This window comes from Hemicordylus capensis, chromosome 2 (assembly GCF_027244095.1).
Source record: "Hemicordylus capensis ecotype Gifberg chromosome 2, rHemCap1.1.pri, whole genome shotgun sequence".
Classification (NCBI taxonomy): Eukaryota; Metazoa; Chordata; class Lepidosauria; order Squamata; family Cordylidae; genus Hemicordylus; species Hemicordylus capensis.
Genome location: NC_069658.1, coordinates 77,381,785 through 77,401,950, shown reverse-complemented (window position 1 = coordinate 77,401,950; position 20,166 = coordinate 77,381,785). Strand labels below are relative to the sequence as shown.

The 20,166-nt window shown below is 42.4% G+C and overlaps 1 long non-coding RNA gene across 1 annotated transcript; it reads left to right on the top strand.

Moving 5' to 3' along the window:
- The first annotated feature begins 337 nt into the window (after positions 1–337).
- On the top strand, positions 338–2,275 carry LOC128348053 (uncharacterized). The gene is made up of 2 exons (XR_008317894.1): positions 338–470; positions 1,260–2,275. It is a non-coding gene; the product is annotated as an uncharacterized LOC128348053 (long non-coding RNA).
- Positions 2,276–20,166: the final 17,891 nt, after the last annotated feature.

Sequence of the window (20,166 nt, the reverse complement as noted above, 5' to 3'; positions counted from 1 at the left end):
GCTGGGGATGGGCCCTTGTCCCACCCCTTCAGCACAGTCCCGGGGATCATCCCGATTGGTTGAGGCTTGTCAGAGGGCAGGGACCGCAAACTGCTCAGGCGGCTCCCTCGCCTCCTTGTGACTCCACCATCTGTTTCTGGTGTGACTATCAGGCAACAGTACAAGTTGTGAACTCCCAGAGACCTCCCATTCACCCTGGGTTATAGGGTGAATACTTTTGTGCATACCTTTGTGCTACAGTGCCTGTAGTATAACACCCTCTTTCTGGCAAGGCATGTGCTGGGGCTCCAGAATGACATTGCTGATGCCCTATCTCATTTTCAGGTCACCAGGTTCAGGGAATTAGCCCCAGAAGCCAACTTGGACCCAGAAGTGATGCCAGTGGCTCTGTGGAGGCTTGGCGACTAGAAACCCATCGGGCCATTGACGCGTCTCTGACCCCTAGTATGAGGGTTAGCTACTCCTGTAAGGTAGTCACCTTTCATGCATTCAGACAGCAAGAAGGACTGTGTGACAGCTGGCCAATCCTGCCCGATCACCCAATGCAATACCTAGTGCAACTGCATGCCTCTGGGTGTGCAGTCTCCATTTTGGCAGGCTATCTGGCCACTTTGTCATTCAAGGTGCAGGCTTGGGGTGTGCCACGGGTGATGTTAGGGTGAGGTGCATGCTTGAGAGCTAAAGAACTGACCCGGGTCCAAGACCTGTGGTGGCCTATGACTATTGAGATAGTTTTGCCACTGTTCAGGTGGCTCCAATCCCTTTGCAGCTCCCCTTGGTAAGGGTACTTTACCCAGCGACAATCACGAAAGCCTTCTTTGTGGGTTTTCGGTGACTGAGGGCCTTCCACGTAGCACTGAGGGATCGGTGCCAGCAATTTGTGGATATTTCCTTTGGGGGCTCTGGTGTGCAGTTGTACCTACGCTGCTCTAAGACTGGCCAGAAGGGCAAGAGTCAGTGGATTGAGCTGGCCCCAGTGGGGTGTGCCATGATGTACCCGGTTCGGACTTTGCGACAGTATGTTGCACTTAGGCTTAGCATGGAGGGATGCCTTTTCATGTACTCAGATGGCCTGCCCCTGACACACTACTAATTCTGTGCTGTCTTGCAGAAATCACTCTTTGCATTGGGTAAACCGACTCACGCTGCTACAACCACCCATCAGTCAGATGCTGAGATTAAGTGTATTGGGCGGTGGAAGTCCAAGGTTTTTGTGTGTTATGTTCGTTAATTACTTTTGTACTGTTGTTTCTTGGCAGGTGCTGGTGGAGCAGCGGCTCCTGTGCGTGTCTTAATCTGCGGCCACTCCCTGGTATTCTGGGCCTACAAATGAGCCAGCACCTCGTTGATCGGCACCCAACTTGGTTTGGTGAAGTGTGCCACTGTGCGCTGGCTTGGGAAATGGGGTATGCTGTGGGGCCAGTTACTTCCAATGTGGAAATATTTAACTGTTTGCCCGCCCCCTGAGGTTTTGATCTTGCATTTGGGCAAAAATGATCTGGGGAAGCAAACTGGGCTTTTCCTGATTCAACAAGCCACCTCTGACTTCACCAACATTCACACATGGGTTCCCAGGGTGATCATTGTATGGGCTGACTGAATTCAATGCAGAGTTTGGCAAGGGGTTCTGAACTTGCCAGATGTTGAAAGGGCCAGGAAGAAAGGGAATGCTGCCATGGGCAAGCATGCCATGGCCCACGGGGGCACGTTTATCTTGCAACTGGGTAGCACAAATTGGTTGCCACACCTTTTTCAGCCTGATGGGGTGCATTTGTCCATGACAGGTTGCTATTTATAGCTGGCTAACATTTGGAGGGGGCTTGTTGAGGTCTTGGAGGGCTGTGGGAGTAGGAAGGGAACCTCCCTTTGTGGCAGGTACAGTGTAGGCTGGGTAGAGGTGTATAAGCGTTTTAGATTGGTGAGCACCCTTGGTCAGTTAAAATGGCAGACTGGTCAGCTGGTACTTAGAGGCTTCATGGCTCAGGGACTTTGATTCACCAGCAAACCTGCTTCAGGGCTTCATACACTTTAAAGGCTGAGCGGCTTGGGGCAGAGGGTGAAGCCCTAGAAGTTTACCCTAGCCTTTGGGGTTGATAAGGAGAGGGGTGATGAAGGTTTATCCCACTTCTTTCCTGAGTCAGGGTGTGTCGCCCATTTGGGGCATGGGCGAAGACAGCAAGGTTCTAACCCGGCCTTAGTTAGGCCTGCACTGTAGGATGTTTGCGCAGTTCACGGGTTATACCACATTAATAAAGTTTTGGCTCTTTTTATCCAGGCCAATTGTGTCTGTTTTCCCTGGGACTGGGATGTGGGGACAATGCAATTCTTATTCCCACCAGCTGACCCCCTTATGGTTGCAGATGAGAAGCTACATACACAACCTCGATACACATAAAACAATCAGCAACATTCAGCATTTTTATTCTCTTAATCTCTTTTTATTTATTTATTTATTTTATTATTTATTATTAAAACTTTTATACCACCCTTCCAAAAGGCTCAGGGCAGTTTACATTAAAACACCATTAAAATCAGTTAATAAGTAAAACAAAAATTATAAAACATAAAAACAATGATTAACAATCAAAAGCATCATAAAACAACAATTAAATAATCAGAACAATTTAAAAACAAGTTTTAAAAAGGTTTTGATTGTCAGTCACAAATAAATGTGTATTTCTTTTTCAGCTCAAATCCTTGGTGCTGAAATATGGATGAAATCCTTCAGAGACAATTTAAATGTTTGGGGTTTGGCTTTTTTTTAACCAATGTTGCATTGGTCTGTGGGGGGGGGGGGGAAAGAGTTAGCTAGATTTTTCTTTAAATAAATGAGTACAAGAAAGAGATCAGGCTTTACTTCATATATGCTTCAGAAATAGGAATGTAATCTTATCATTTGTCAGAAAATATAATCTAAATGTTCAAGTTTCTGATACAGGAAGCACCTCCATTGGTGCGTCAAATTGAAGATTACGGTTTTCCCCCTCCCCCTGCTTAATGCTGCTTAAAATCACCTGGGAAGCAACGTTTTATGAGATAGGATGGTTCAAACAATTTTGCAAAGAGCAGGAGACAAAGAATTCATTTTACATTAAACTGGTTTCCTTGGAAACACAGGGGGGAAATGCAACATGATGTCTTTTAGAGGTAGTTCAAGGACCTCTCTAGCTGTCTTGTGATACAGCAAATTTCTGTCTAACTCCCTCTTTAGATCAAACAAGGACAGAACAAGTTTGGTAATACAGCAAGTACCTCATCTGCTGATACCCTTCCCAAAGCATATTATATAAGCTTTTTAAAAAGCATGCACTAACACTGAAGCACAAGGCACATGCCTTCTAAAGGATTTGGATTGTTCCGTTTTGAAAAAACAAGGAAACTGTCATTTTTAATTTTTTAATTTTGAAGTAGGATTCATAAGATAACTCAGTAGTCATTTGATGCATTGCTTTCAAGGTGGCATTAAAAAGATTGACCAGAAGAATGTTGTCCTTGTTTGAGACCATCTTTTAGTTCCAAACTCTGGCCCCAAAAGGAACCTTTTGTTTAGCTCTTTGTGATCTGGCAATCTATTGATAAGGTGCTTCGTGAATCATCAGTCCCAACCTATTACTATGAAATCAATAATCTAGCTCACCCTTTTGTGAGCTAAGTTTCAGCACAGGCCCACTGGCACTAAAAATCACGATTTTTGACCATTCTTGTCCCAACCCCATTTTTAAAATCTGTGGAGAAAACAATTTTATAACTTCTGCAGGTAACTTGCCCCAACATATACATAAGTAACAGTAGTTTTTGTCTGTTGCCTCAATCAAGATAAACATTCTGAGCTCAAGGTTAACCAGAATCCTAGAAATAACGTAACAGATTCCTAGATCCTACAGATACAAGTGGCTGCAATAACACAGAGTGGCTTGCAACAACATTACTGCAACAGCAATGAGTGGCATGTAGATTGATTCGATACAGTCCCTATCGGCAGTAGGGCTGTGTGCAGATGAAATTATTGGAGCCAATCTATTCCAATGCAATGCAAGTGATTATCAGACTATACAACAGATAATTGTACAAACCCAGAACAAATTGTTCAGTGCACTGGTATAGGAGTCAATGTATCAGCCCAGAGAATATAATATAATCATCAAAATACCCATAAAGATATTACTGTAAGCCAGAATGGGATGAAGATTTCAGGTGTAGACCTTTCTTAGAGGTGTAGTGGACTTTCTTAGGGCTCGATACTACCCCCATTTCATGCAGATTACCAATATGACAAATATTTATATACCGCTTGTCAATGAAAGTTTCCCAAAGTAGTTTACATAGAAATAAAGTAAATGCAAAGCAAAGTAAGTAAATAAAGTGGCTAAAATGGCTCCCTGTCCCCAAAGGGCTCGCAATCTTAAAAAGAAACATAAGATAGACACCAGCAACAGCCATTGGAAGGATGCAGTGCTGGGAATGGAAAGGGCCAGCTGCTCTTCCCCTGCTCAATAACCCCTAACCCCTGCCAGGGTTTCTGAGAAGCAGACAATCCACGCTCCCTTTTCACACTTCCGCTGTGCTTAGATCCTTGCTTTACTTGGATGCTTTCCAAGTGCAGGCTGATGTGGCAAGGTGCCCAAGAAGAAGGCAGGCAGAGCATTGGAGGTGTGGGGTTCTGGTGGAGCAGCAATTGTGCCAAAGGCACAGAAGCACCCAAGTTCCAAGGACTACGGTGTTGTGTTTAGTTTTTGAGGAGCAACAGTTGTGCCAAGGTCATGGACACAGAAGCAGCCAAGTATATACAATTCTAAGTCCCTTCATCATAGGACTGCCATTGGAAGGGAAATGAACCAATTGCACAATGCTTTGAGCAGCTACATTGATCATTTTGAAGCAATGATGTCAGCCACATAACTGCCCATCCTCCCTCCCCTACCCCCAGAATTTTCCATAAATGGCACATCACCAGATTCAACAACAAAGAAGTTTTGTGACATCCGTAACAGAGACAAGCAGCATGAAAACAGCCACCTGATGATGATCAGATAGAGTCCGATAAAAACCGACACACTACAGAAACTATTGTATTGGGTGGCACAGATATTAGCAATTTTGCCTCAAAACTGATATGATGAAAATGTTGCCGATAGGGACTGTATTGAATCAGATCTGATCATTCCAATTTGATGCACAGCTCTAATGTCAAGTCATGTTGCCTGCTTTAAAAAAAAATCTTATTACTGAAGGTTACTACCAAATGTGAAGTAGATATTAAATGCTATGCTGATGCATACTGTGGATACATATTATGTGATTTATATCACATTTAGTAGCATACAAAAGTACCTGAATTCCCACTCCAATCTAGGAAAGGTTCAAACACTTAATAGAACAGACACACAGGGCAGACAGGCAGGAATGGAAAACTGTTGGACATTTCCCCTAGCTAATCAATCTTGATTTGGATGATCAAGGAACACTCTTTTCTCAGGCTTCTTGTAGGGCAGCTGTCTCATTATAGGTGTGGAATAGGAAAAGGAAGGAGTTTGACACCTGTTGAATACTCTCGAACTTCTTGAGCAAGTATGCCGCAGCACTGATGAGAAGGGGAAATCTTATTTCTACTTCAAAGAACTTTCCAACTGTATTTTTAAGTCATACATAGCAAGAAATAGGCTGTGAAAGAGGCTCCTGGTGTGTGAAGCTGTCACACTGGCTGCTTGAAACCTCAAAGAGGAAATCCTAGGCTCTGCTTCTGAATAGGAACCTGGCTGTTTTCCATTTCTTCAACCGAAAGGGTTATGTGCCCTGGTCACATATATCTGTTTGACACTATGCATACAGAAAACCACAGGCTTGTGTTGGGAAAACACGCCAAGTCTATACATATAGATCATTTTCAGGATTCCGAATGTATATGCCCTCACCTCTTGCCTGTGGGCTCCCGAGAGGCATCTGGTGAGCCACTGTGTGAAACAGGATGCTGGACTAGATAGGTCTTGGGCCCGATTTATTTATATAATTTATTTATTAAGTGATTTAATATACCACCCAATCCACAGTCTCAGGGCAGTGTACAAAACAAGAATAGCATCTGAGATTTAAAAATAATTAAAAGAATTAAAGGGCAAACACCTGGTGGAAAAGAAATGTCTTCAATAAGGTTTTAAAGGCTGAAAGGGAGGAGGCAGACCAAATCTGGGGGTGGGGAGAGTTCCAGAGTGAAGGGGAAGCAACAGAGAAAGCCCTTCCATGGGCCCTAGTACTATGGATCTCTCTGAGACCAGGAACTGAAAGCAGGGCAACCAGAGAAGATCTCACAGGATGAGACAGGACTGGCCAGCAAAGGTGGTCTTGAAGGTAAACAGGTGCAAAGCCCTGAAGGGTTTTAAAGGTGAGAACCAGCACTTTGAATTGGACCTGGAAGCAAACAGGTAAGCAGTGCAGCAACTGCAGGAGAGGTATAACACTATCATATCTTCTAGAGCCCATAAGCAGGTGGGCTGCCACATTCTGGACCAACAGAAGCTTCCAGGTCATCTTCAAAGGCAACCCCAGGTAGAGCGCGTTACACTAATCCAAACGAGAGATGACGAGGGCATGAGTTACTGTTGCCAGGGCCTGCCAGTCGAGATAGGGCCGCAACTGGTGGACCAGCCGAAGCTGGGCAAAGGCACCTCTTGCCACGGCCTCCACCTGCGGCTCGAGCAGGAGCGGTGAGTCCGAGAGGACCCCCGAGTCGCGGACCACCTCCTTCAGGGGCAGCGCAACCCCATCCAGGGAGAGACTCAGACTCAGAAATCTTGACCCAGGGTCAAGAAGTAAGCAAAAGCAACTCAGTCTTGGTGGAATTAAGTCTGAGTTTGTTTTGTCCCATCCAGACCTGACAGCCTCCAGACACTGGGCAAGCACAGAAACGGCATCTCCGGAGTGGCCTGGAGTGGCCTGATCTAGCAGTTGTTCTTTTGTTTTTATACAGAGAGCCCCCAAGTGGGAGCTCTCAAGTGGCTTCTCATCCAGACCCAGATTTCAGGAAAGCTTCCCCATCACATGCCTTCAGACCACACATGTTTACATGGTGGTGATGGCAGCATCAAGTGATGAATCACCACAGATACAGCTTTCATAGCACCCAATGGAACTTCAAACAATACTTCAATACTTCAAACAATGGAACTTCAAACAATACAGCTCATGCCCTTTCCTGGCAGTCATCAAGGCTGGCAGTGACAGATGCACATTCATTGCTTGGTGACTCCACCATCAAGCAATTACTTGCATGTGTGAATAACTCATCACAGATAAAAACCACAGAGACAACTTTCTTTTGGCCTCACTGTCACATCACCTCAAAATCAACATTTTCCAAGGGCATCAGTTTACACATTCAGCTGCTGGTTGTCACATACAGAGGGATCAAGTGCAGAGAGATATCCGGTGATGAGTTCTTTGCCAAGCTGTCCTTAAAGCTGCAATGCAGACAAAGTCATCTAAGTGTAAGTAAGCTTCCTTTATTTGCACACAAATGATTTATTTGGGTCATACAGAATAGGGGTTTGTGTGGACCATGTGCATTCATAGAGGCCAGGTGAGTGCCAGAGCCATGCTGGGAGTGTGCTGCACCACTGCTCCAGGCAACACACCAAACAGCTGCACTGAACAATCTGAACCGAGTGCTCCAGGATCCATTACAATGTTGCAGAGGCAGCTCGTAGACCACTCTCTGCTTCAGGGTAGTTCTCAGACAACTCTCCACTTCCTTCCCCTAGTATGATTGCCACTCTAAGCAACCAATTGTTAACTGACCCTGAATAGTAGTAGTTAATTATCAGGGCTCCAAGTTACAAATGTCAGCAAGTAAATATGCAAAGATAAGGTGACCATTTTTATAGATTTCCTGTTTTCACATCATAGAGCTTATTAATGGTTCCATAGCAATGATTAGATTTGAACTGGGATGTTTTAAAGAGGCTGTTTAGATATAGAATTCTGGTCTAAATGCTCCTATCTAATCAAAATAAATCAGCCTAGTTAAATAACTTTTGTTAATTAAGGAAACATTCTTGGTTTTTATCCCATGAAGGACAGAACAAATAACAACAAATATAAGGCATATAAGAAATGCCAAACCATTTCTATTTTTTTTAATAAAAAAATTCAAGTTGAAATCCATACCCATTTCTGTTAACCATTCCCAAAAACAAATCCTGACCATAGACACAAGTATTGTAGGATCTTCTCCAGCATTCACCTCTTGTGTGCAAAATGCATTAAGTTGAGTGACAGCACACTAAGTGGTGTCTTGGGAATTTTCTTTATAACAAACATGCCAGTCTACATAACTAATACGATGTGGTAGGTTCTTCATTCATCTTTATTTTTTGCCTTTCAATACAAATCAACAATAAAGCCCCATCCGTGGATTAAAGTACCAGCTGTTAACATTGTGGGAGCGGCCTCCACTGTCTTAATGCTAATTAGAAATGAGTTGTTTGTCTTATAAAAAAAGAACAGTATACTCTTGCAGTAGATCTATGAGAGACTTATGCTTAAATTATCACAGAGCTGGAAGAATTACACAATAAGCATGGCCCCTTTATCAAACCAATGGAGAGAATCTTCTCTTTAATTTTATAAGCGATAATCAAAAATAATGCATTTGCATGTTTTTACAGGGTTCACCAACCACTAGCTTCATCAGTATGATAATTATGCAAGCATGCTGCTTTTCAGAAGCCCACTGTATTTATTATTATACTGTATAAAGACACCTGAGCTTTACTCACTCATTTGCTGAGGGTACTGAGGGCACTTCCAGCTGAGATAAATTAAATTTGGTACAATACACCCCAATTTCTAAAATACTCTAAAAACAGTTGCACGTTTATCTCTAAAAATGGACTCCATACATACCCAAAATGGTTAAGATATTTCAAGGACACTCAGAAGGCTGTAGTTAGCCAAGACAGCTTGTGACTAGAAAAGTTTGAAGGGGAAGCTACTTTATCCTGAGCCAAAGCCTTGGTCCGTCTAGCCCACTGTTGTCTATACTTACTGGCAACAGATCTCCAGGATTTCAGACAGGGTTATTCCCAGTCCCATCTGAAGAAGCAAAGGGCTGAACCTGAGATATTTTGCATGTCATGCATGTATTCTACCACTAAACTATGGTCCAAGGGACATTTGCACATCTTTCTCTGCCCAAGAAATGTTCGAACATGTATATTTGTACACCTCTCTCTCAAAAGCAGGCCTCAGTGTACCCTGAAATTGTTACTGCATTTTTGGGCCATCCAGAAAGCTAATTTTTTTCAGACAAAATGTTCTTACAGACAAAACTTTCCATCCTTAGCAATGGAACAAGAACTGTAGAGCCAAACTGTTAAGATACTTCTAGGGGAAGCTGAAATCTGCACATGCACGATGTAAGACACACTGGCTGACATCCAGAGCAGCAGTCTGAGGACACAGCAGAAGCAGTGTCCTTGTAGAGAGAGGCTGCCATTAAAATAGTCAGAGCACAACAAGCCTGCTATTGATACAATCAGAGGCTTCTCAACCAGTGAAGTGCACACACAGGCTGTGTGTCTTCCCTGCCTCCAGAAGTGCTCCTTCCTTTCCAGAAATATGCCCCTGAAGACAGCAAAACCCTCAGGGACATATTTCTGGAGAGCAAAGTGCAGTACTGGAGGCAAGTAAGCTCAGTAAAAATCACTCCCTTCCCCTACCCCACGTGTGCACGCTCTGCTGCTTAGGGAGGATGCAGCCTCTTTCTGTGAGGAAATGGCTCCTTCTGCATCTTCAGAGCTCTGGATGTCAGCTACCGATTCTAAAAGTCTAAAAATGGGAACTTCTTTTGCCCCAGAGCAAACATGGAGCATGAAGTTTACTTCAAAAGAGAGGGCAGCATACCTCTCCCTTAAAGTAGGCAACATGAAGTATAGTGGTCACACACTGACAACCCCTGCTGTCGAGAATGGATGGTTACGCAAGCAGCACTACTGCAATTTATCCCATTATCGCAAATGGGAGATTGTGCGCTGTCACTGCTTGTGCAACCACCCGTTCTCCATTGAGTCCAACCTGCCTTCTGAGTCCACAGCAGCTTTGATGTGGTACACAGTGGCTCCGTACTAGTGCATGTCATACTGACATACTAGTGCATGTCAGCCACTGACTGAAGTCTAAATTACGTAGCACAGTGAGCACATCATTGGACCTTGCATGTTTGCATTTTGTTTCCTATTTAGGTGTTTAGCATCCAGCCAGCATCCCCGGGACAGAAGGGTTTTAATGCAGTCTCCCTGTCATAATCCCAGTCTGTATTGGGGCTGCAGCAAGCGCAAAATCCCTTCTCCCCCAGGCCATAGTCTCTACATGAATGCACCCTCACTATCTTAGCAACTATTTAGGAAACAAAAACCTAGTGCTCAGTGATATGCTTAATGTAACATGCTGTTTGGGCCCAAAGTGAGATCCCCAGAGAGTCAGAGTGAGCAGTCCAGGATCTCATGCATTTCTTAGTCCTCTGACGCCTCACCAGCAACCAACAGGCAGTTGAGAAGGTGGGATCCCTGCCCAAGGCAGATGGACATTCCAGTTCTTATCTCAGATAGGGGTGGCTGTAGGAAGTGTACATTGCTAGATTTGTCACTGTTCTTTGATTATCAGGTGGTAATGAGAAAAGGTGAGGCTCAGTCCAAAGATGTTTATCCCCTTGCACAAGAGCTGATTCTCCAACATGCAGGATAAGAACTCACAGAGTCAGAATACAATGCATGACTGTATTATGGCGTGCATAAAACTCTTGCACAAGAGCACCAGGGGCAATCTTCATTCCATTTGTGGTTCTCTGGCTCCTAGCTTTTGTATTTTCAAATCCTTTGAGGAAAACATGTTTTTCTTCCATGTGTAAACCTTTTCCTGTTGGGTCTGAACACAGCAGATACATTGTTCACAATGATGCACTAAAGATGATCCACATTGGATCTAAGCCAAATAAGGTCACATGCAAATCTGGAGTTGAAGGCAAGAGGAGTGCTGAAACTTAGTCACCTGCACTAAATAAGCTGACTTTATTTCAATTTTTAAAATTAACAAATCATTACAAAAACTTTGCATAGTCAAACAAAAAGATCAAGATCAGCAGAGGGACAGGGACTGTGGAATCTTGTTCTGATTTCAGATATAAGACAGAAATATTCACAAATTGATTTAGCCACATTGCATCTTATTTCACAAGAGCATTGTCTAGAAGCAATAGAAGAGGTAGCACAATACTGAGTGTTTCTTCTGCTCAAATCTCTTTAAGACAAGAATGTTTCTACTACATTTTGCAATACAACCTAATATCAAGAAATCTGAGTATACTGATCAATGTTAACTCACAAGATCCATGTCCACCGGCACTTGAAAAAGAACTACTTCATTTCCACTGTGGATTCTATTGTTTCTTGTTGTATATACCATTGTTCTATTTACATCCAATTGATCCATATTGAATGCACTTTCCAATATAGTTTTTTCCCATCATATTGTGGTTATTCCTCCCCCCGCCCCCACTGGCTAGTTTGATGGGTTCTTTTTGGTTCTTTTTGTGGTATTATGAGGTTCAAACCATGACAGCAAGGTAATGCGCTGTGCTACTCATTAGGACCCTAGTAACAAGCTATGGAGATGCACTCAGTGGTTGAAAGGGGTACATTGTGGGACAAGATGGAATCGCATAGCTTTTTTCTAGCTCTGCTCATTCGCTGTAGAATTACAGCATTATGAACTGTATGTCTTTCCCCTTTCTCTCTTTCAGGCATGCGTGACCCACCCTAAAACCAGACCCCACACCCTGTTAATCTTTTACAGAGCTTCAGCACCCAGATGATGGAGCTCTGATTTAGCTGCAACCTATGTTACAGGTTCACTAATTCCACAAAGCCACACATAAAAATGGATCAATAAAAGAAATATTTATATGTCATTAACATGTCAGAGGCATTCATTATGCCAAATAGCTTGCACGGGCAAAGCACCTAGAATCAAAGGATGATGAAGAAAGTCTTGAGGGCCGTCATGCTTTGCTTGATGCAGGAGATTCAGTCTTTTAAAGTCTCCAATATCTCATTTACATGCTTAGACAGATCCTCTCCCTCCTTTAGTTTCTTATTATACATCTTTATAACCTGATGGGCCTTGGAGACAGCTGACTTTTCTTTCTTTCATACAACTTCTTTAGAATCTCCCATGTGTCCTGATAAACAAATTATCCTGGTGGCTTTATCAGCTGCACTGACCCATGCTTGTCTTTCTTCTGCTTCTTTGTCAGGGTGCTCTGTGTGTGAGCCCCTACGGATTCTTGCCCTGTCTCCATTTGTTTCCCTATTCAGGCTAATTACTTTCTTCACCAGTCTCACAGCTTTTGGCCCATAACCCTCCTGAGGGGTGTGAGGAGAAACATTAAAGTCTGCACACAGCAGAGTATGATCTGGTGGTAAAGGTGCTTAGCCTAGGAGATTATTTAGAAACATTAGGTTGAGTTCAAAAAACAAATAAAGATTTATTAAGAAACTAAAACACCACATACTAAGAGAGAGCCATTGAACAACATACATGAACAGGCACTAGCCTTCAACAAAAACTGAATCATTCTAACTGACAAAGACAGACCTATTAACATCTCATCATGCCTCTAGTGGCCAGAAGAGGTTACTGCGGTGCTAAGAACAAGGCTTTAGGATTCTCACTTCTAGCAGTTCAGAGGTTCATTGTAGAATCTTTTCAAATCTCATCCACTTAATCTGAATTAGGACAATTGCACTTAATCTGCAATCATCCATGAGTCCCCTAGTCCTTTAAGCAGTACCAGCCTGTGTGTGTGTAGGGGGAAAACAAACAACATTTTTACACCCACTTTTAAACAGTGAGAACAGTGGTGTGACAGTCATCCAGAATAAGATCTCCTACATCAAAAATTTTGTAGTCGTTTTTGCATTGTTATATGAACTAAGGCTAAACAACTGAAATCTAGTTGCATTGCTTTTTTGACATTTTTCTTCCTCCACTTGAGCTAATTAATGTTCTTTTCCTATATCAATAACATTTCCAGTGCTCAAAATAAATGCACTGATAGACTCCACTTCACCTTGTGCCAAGGAGAAAGAAACCTGCAGATTTAATTTAAGCTTGTTTCTCTCAACTTGTGGAGTTGGCAACTTGCAGGGTCAGCCAGTAGGTAGGAGGCCAAGAAACAGCAGCTTTCAGTCTGCTCGCATCCGCCAGATCTGCAGCTTGGCATAAGTCATTCTGTGCTAAATTACAATTGATCTTTCCAGCGCTCAGGCTCATACAATCTATTGCTGATGCTTGAGACAGTTAATGTTGCTTCTTTTTGTGTCACGCTTGCCAGTTATCATCAAAACTACAGAGGGATGGGGAGAGGCTAAATATAAAACCAAAGTTACTTCCTCTTTATTCCCAGTGTTCTTTGCTTTGTTTGTTTGTCCTCAATTGGACAATTCAAAAGGGAGTATCCTTCGTGAAGGAACTGGCTAAATAAACACGTAGTAATATAAGGAGTAGCAAGGGGACAAGGTCACCTGGCATGTAATTCCTTAAACCTTGTTGATCTTCAGTAACATCAGAACAAAAGTATGTCTTTTTCCAGCTGGAAAATGCTTTGTATAAATAGCACATTTCAAAATCTCTGTGTTTAAGCCTTGTGGAACATTCTTTTTAGTAAGGTTTTTAAAACACTCTAGATAATGCAGATAACAATTTGGCTAGTGGCAGAGAGTTTACTTTGGTGGCCATGAAGCTACATGGAGAGATAGTTGGGTAGTATCTGCCCATATATAGAAAGGAGAATTTTACAACACATCCGTACCCATTCAGAAATCCAGAGAAGTAAATGGCATGAATGGCAAGGTGGGTGGTGGGCCAATATACAGTTGACCTGATAAATTACCACAATATGGTAACGTACAATATGGTCAGTGACCACAAGTGATCACTGAGAACCCATAAAGTTGGCCATTCTATCCTGCAGAGATAACTCATCATGAATACATGATGAGGAGACTCGACTTCATAGACTCTTGTGCCATAATATATGTTAGTCTTTAAGTTTCCACAAGATTTATTGCTTTTGGTTGTCTCTGTCATACTGCCACATTAAGAGGATTTTTTTAAAAAATCAGCTGCACATGTTTTGAAAAACAGCTCTCTGTGTCCCACTGAGTTTTAAACCCTTGATGTAATTATTGCCTGATAAGGGAAGAGAAGAGCCAGATTGCATCATCAGTTGATTGTTAGTTCAGCATCACAGGCATTTTATTGACTGGCCACGTTGTTTTTTTTAACTGAAATGATTTTATTTCAAATGTAGGGGAAATGTGACATGTAAAGCAGAATAAGACAAGAGGCATATCAGACTACAATATCAGAGATCCTCAAATAATTTCCTTTTATAACCCTGAAGCTTTAAAGGGACTACTTATATGTAAAGTGCTTTCAGACAAGACACACTGGAAAGGTAATGTTTTCCTGTGCACAGAATGGTAGTTTCTGCAGACCTGATTTCAAATCTTGGTTTAGCAATGAATTCATTGTTTCAGTCTCAGCTCTCCTTTTTAAAAAACAACAACTGTGAGTAGTCATCATTTACAGGGATAAATAAGGACAGTAAAGCACTTTGTGCATTTAATGCATCATTAAATTAATAAATGAGAGTACAATCTCATTGGCAGTGATGAATGTAATATGCAAATGTCTAAACTAAAAGGCAGCTTTCCCCTGATGTACCTAGGGCTGCCAGTGTGCAATCTGGAGAACAGTCAGTTTTTTCCCTTTTTGTTTTTTTAACACCCAAGATTCTAGAGTTCTCTGAGAGAGCAGATAGAAAAGAGAAGGTGATATCAGAGGGCCCATGGCTAACAAGCAGAAGGTTGCCAGTTTGAATCCCTGCGGGTACTATATCTGGCAGCAGCGATATAGGAAGATGCTGAAAGGCATCATCTCATACTGCATGGGAGGAGGCAATGATAAACCCCTCCTGTACTCTACCAAAGAAAACCACAGAGCTCTGTGGGCACCAGGAGTCAAAATCGACTCGATGGCACATTTTACCTTTAAGTGATAGAACTGAATACTGTAACCTCTTTTTGCAGCTGCGAGGCCAGTAAAAAGGCTGGAACATAGCTAAAATAGGCATAGATAACAAGAAGTAGACTCTCAGCAGTGGAGCAAAAGATCCAGAAGAGATCTAGAAGAGCAAAAAATCCAAAGAACTTGGCATGGAAAAGGTCCCAGCATCCCGAGCATGTCCAGTTTTTTAAAAGGATCTCAAATAGCAAGGCTGCAAAATAATTCAGCTCTGAATTATTGGACCTTGGAGAGTTGCTGCTAGTTAGGAATTAAAAGTATCTCAATTGCCTCCTGAAGGTCATTTGGGAAGCTTTTTAAACTGTTCCCCAAGTCCATGTGCATAGGAGAGGCAGTGCTGCAGTGCAGAGTGATGTACGGCTGCTAGGGCTGCCATCTGTTAAAGACCAATCCTCCAGGCTACAAAGCCAGCAAGTGAGCATGTTTGACAGCTCTGTGCTTCTTTACTGCTCACCAGCGGTTCTTGCCAAGGATCAGCCTTCAGCCTTCCTCGCTCTGCATTGTTTTATGCATTATTGAAGCATAAATCCCTGGCTTTGTAGTCAGGGGAAAGGTCAACAACCTTTGTCGTTAAGGTTTAAAAAACGTTCTTCCAGGTACCTTATTTTAGAGCTGACAATGGATACAATGAGGTTTTTACAACAAATACTTTCTGAAGGCAACAAAGAACATGTTATTTGTGCTCATGACTACAATCCCCTGTTCTGTCTTTGAAAAATAAGGAGTACTCAGAAATGGTACTGGTTGAATCCACAGGGAATGAGAACTATGTGCAGCCCCCTATTTCCACCTTAGCAAGAAAATGAGTAGGAGGGGGAATGCGCTTTCTGCAAAATAGGAGAGCAGATATTATCTATTAAATGGAACATGGAAGAAAGAGTTTTCACAATTTTCAGAAGGATAACAAAGCTGTTAATTATTTTACAAGAATTTTCTTCCCAGATCTATAAAATCTCTAGAAGGTTATTTCAAACCAAGAGTCTAAAAACCTTATAGGCTTTTTTGCCTAGTTCTCATTTTGAGCAACTGCATTGTGTCAGGCAATGTTACTTTGATCCACACTTCTCTAAACAGGAAAACAATGGCATTTATTCATATAGTAATGTTCGTAAAACTCTTTAAATGAAAGCTCTTGAGTAGCATTCCCAATATTAATTACATATACTAGGCTTAAAAACTGGCTATCATCTTGATGTTCTTCTGCAGGCCCATTTACTGATCTGCTCTGACACAGTGGAATATTTATGAAGATGTGCAACGCTGAGGGGGAAGGAGCCATCACAGACCGTAGACCATCACTGTAATCAGCTGATTGCCTTCCCAGTGCAAAGTACAGCACTAAAGGTAAAGTGTGCTGTCAAGCCGGTGACAACTCCTGGTGACCAAAGAGCCCTGTGGTTTTCTTTGGTAGAATACAGGAGGGGTTTGCTATTGCCAACTCCTGCACAGTATGAGATTATGCCTTTCAGCATCTGCCTATATCACTGCTGCCCAATATAGTACCCACAGGGATTCGAACCAGCAACCTTCTGCTTGTTAGTCATACATTTCCCCACTGTGCCACTTAAGCATTAACAATTCACAAACATTCCTTTAATTTTGTATTTATACCAGCCAACTCACTTTATTGATAAATAATAGGCAAAAGGATGTCACAGTATTAAATCAATCCAATTCAAATAAGCAGAGCAACCTGGCCAGAAAGTATATGAATATATCAACACAGAAGTCTTTAGCTGGAGATGTGTATGTGTGTGTCACACTGAGTAACTCTGAGCTCTAACTCCAAACGCTATAAAATCTTTGGATCCATTTATTTATTTTATTGTTTGTTTATTTATCATATTTTTATACTACCTGTTGTGTACATCTCTAGGTGGTGTACAAATTTAAATATTTAAAAATTAACAAGATTAAAATATACAAGACACCATAAAAACAATAGTATAAAACAGTTATTAAAACAAATTATTAAATTATTAAAATTCTAATTAAAAGCTTGAGAGAACAGGAGAGTCTTGAGGGTCTTCCTGAAAACAAACAGAGAAGGAGATGCTCTTATTTCAGCAGGGAGCATATTCCAAAGCCCCGGGGCAGCCACAGAGAAAGCCCAGTCCAAACAAGCTGGTGGCAATCATAACCAGACCTCTCCAGAAGATCGTAACAGGCAGTAGGGTTTATGACAAAGGAGACACGCTCTTAAAATGCCTGGACCAAAGTCGTTAAGGGCTTTATAGGTAATGACCAGTGCTCTGTATTTCACCCAGAAACATATCAGCAGCCAGAGCCTTTCAAAACCAGTGTTATGTTGTCCCTTCGTGTTGTCCCAGAGACCAATCTGGCTGCAGCATTCTGTATCAATTGTGCTTTCCGGACTATGTACAAAGGCAGCCCCATGTAGAGCGCATTACAGTAGTCAAGCCTGGAAGTTACCAGCATATGTACCATTGTTTTAAGGTCATTTACCTCTAGAAATGGACGTAGCTGACATATCAGCCGAAGCTGGTAAAAACCACTCCTGGCCACGGCCTCAACCTGAGAAACCAGGGAGAGCTTGGGGTCCAGGAGTACTCCCAAGCTACTTACCTGATCTTTCAGGGGGAGTGTAACCCCATCCAGAACAGGCAGATCTAACCATCTCTCAGGTCCTGACCCCCCACAGTCAGTACCTCTGACTTATTTGGATTCAACTTCAGTTTGTTATTCCTCATCCATCCCATTACCGTCTTCAGGCAGGCATTTAGGGAAGGTATGCCATTTCCTGATGAGGTCGGCATGGAGAAGTAAATCTGGGTGTCATCAGCATATTGATAACACACAGCACCAAATCTCCTGATGATCTCTCTCAACGGTTTCATGTAAATGTTAAAGAGCATTGGAGACAGTATGGATTTTAAAAAACCACAACAAAAAACTCCACAATTTAGTTCTCGCTTTGCAGAACAGCCTCCAAGCAACACAATCTGGAATCTTCCTGAGAGGTAGGAGCAGAGCCACTGTAAAACAGTGCCACTCAATCCACCTCCCTCAGACAGTCCAGAAGGATACCATGCTTGATGGTATTGAAAGCCACAGAGAGATCCAAAAGGATCAGCAGAGTCATACTCCCTCTGTCAATAGCCAGTTGGAGTTCATTCATCATGTCAACCAAAGCAGTCTCAACCCCATAGCCCACACAAAAGCCAGTTTGCAATGGGTCTAGATAATCTGCATCATACAAAACTGCCTGGAGCTGAGAGGTATATATTTTAGTACAAGCATTTGCCATGCATTTGAAATCTGCCTTCACTTGGCACGTTCATGGCAATGTGCTCCTACAAGACCCTATTTACGTTACACTCATCATCATAATTTGTCTTCTGCACAGCTTGTGGCAGGCTGCAGTAGGGTTGCAAAATGAAATTTGGAGCATCTAAGCTAAAAGGATTACATATATGCAAATACAATAGTGGCCCAAGTGAGCAAAATTATTAATTTAAAAAAATTAAAAGCAATAGAAAAACAGGCACACATGTTATCCCATATAGTTCAGTGAAAGCTGAGATTTTCAATTTCACATAAACATAGGAAAATAAATTATGCTGCTAGGCAAACCCTTGCCTCTCGTACATCTGTCACTTATAGCTCCGTATAACGTTATCATTACATGGTTCTGAAACAGGCAAAGTCTCACAGCCTCTAAGGCAGCACCAAGATTTACTGTCAAACCTCTGGCACAACAACTACTTTAGATGATTAAAAGAAACCTACCAAGGGGAATACCTTTCAAACCTAGCAGGGAAAGTTTTATTGACCTCTTAGTTGCTTTGTTACATGAATAAGAAAATGAAAACAAAAAGATAGCAGAAGCAGCAGATTCTCCGGAAGCACAATGAAGGTCTTAACGCTTTTTCAAAGTCAACCTTGCTGAATGAAGAAAATACCATAGTAGAATCAAGGAAGAAATTAAGAGCATCTCATCCAGAAGAGTTATTTGAGATATTTTGCTATCCTCAATAGCTGCTATCCCATATTATCCTCAAGGTGTATTGAAAAGATGCCTTACACTCTCGCAGAACTGCACAGTTGTCAGACTACACATCACTGCATACAGCAGAGGCTCCCAACATTGGGTCCCTGGATGTTGTTGGATTACAACTCCCATCAGCTGAAGGACATTATGGTTGGGGAGCTGTAAATCCAACAACACCCAAGGACCCAAGGTTGGGAACCCCTGCCACAGAGCAAGAGTTGCACCCTAGCCTCTCCCACAACATTGCAATGCATGCTGGGATGGCATGCCCCTAAAAACTGTCTGCATCAGTTACTGGTGATATTGCTAGTCCAGATACGTGGCCCAAATTTTATTCAGTGTCTTAAGAATCCAAATGATTCTTAAGCTTACACTGCTCCCTCTGCTATCTCAAGTAGATGTGGCCAGCAGTTTGGACTGAGCTGTCCAAACAAGTCAGTTCAGTGAGCTTTGCACAGTGACAGGAGGATTATCAGGGCAAAAGGTAAATCTTGGGGGAGGTGGTATGTGAGGTATCCTGAGAATAGCATACTATAAACTGAGGGCTGATAGATGGCGGAAGACCCTGTTCCCTCATAATTCTTTTCTTGCATGGCATTCAACTAGAAAAGAAAACATCAGATGTAACTGAAAGCTAAGAAATGAGGTTGACGGTCTCTTCACCTTCGTTGTTTTTATTCCTTTTTCCTGGGGCTTTGTTCATCACTCTTAACAAGTTTGATCTTCCAAAGAGACCAAGTGTTAAGCAGCAGACTTCCCTGAACGAGGCACAGGAGAGCCCGGGTCAAAAGGAAGACAATGAGAGAATGAAGTGCAGACGGATGAGTCTAGCAGCCAGGACATTTATCTGTTCTCAGCTGATGAGCTGAGTCACAGATGCTGTGTTGCCTTCAGCTAACTGCTCTATTCTCTTCCTCAATTCCCACAGCAAAATGAGGGAGGATGTTTCCAGTCCCACTGGGGACAAAAGACAAAAGATAATTAATCACTATGGTAGCCGTCCAACGATGAGGGTC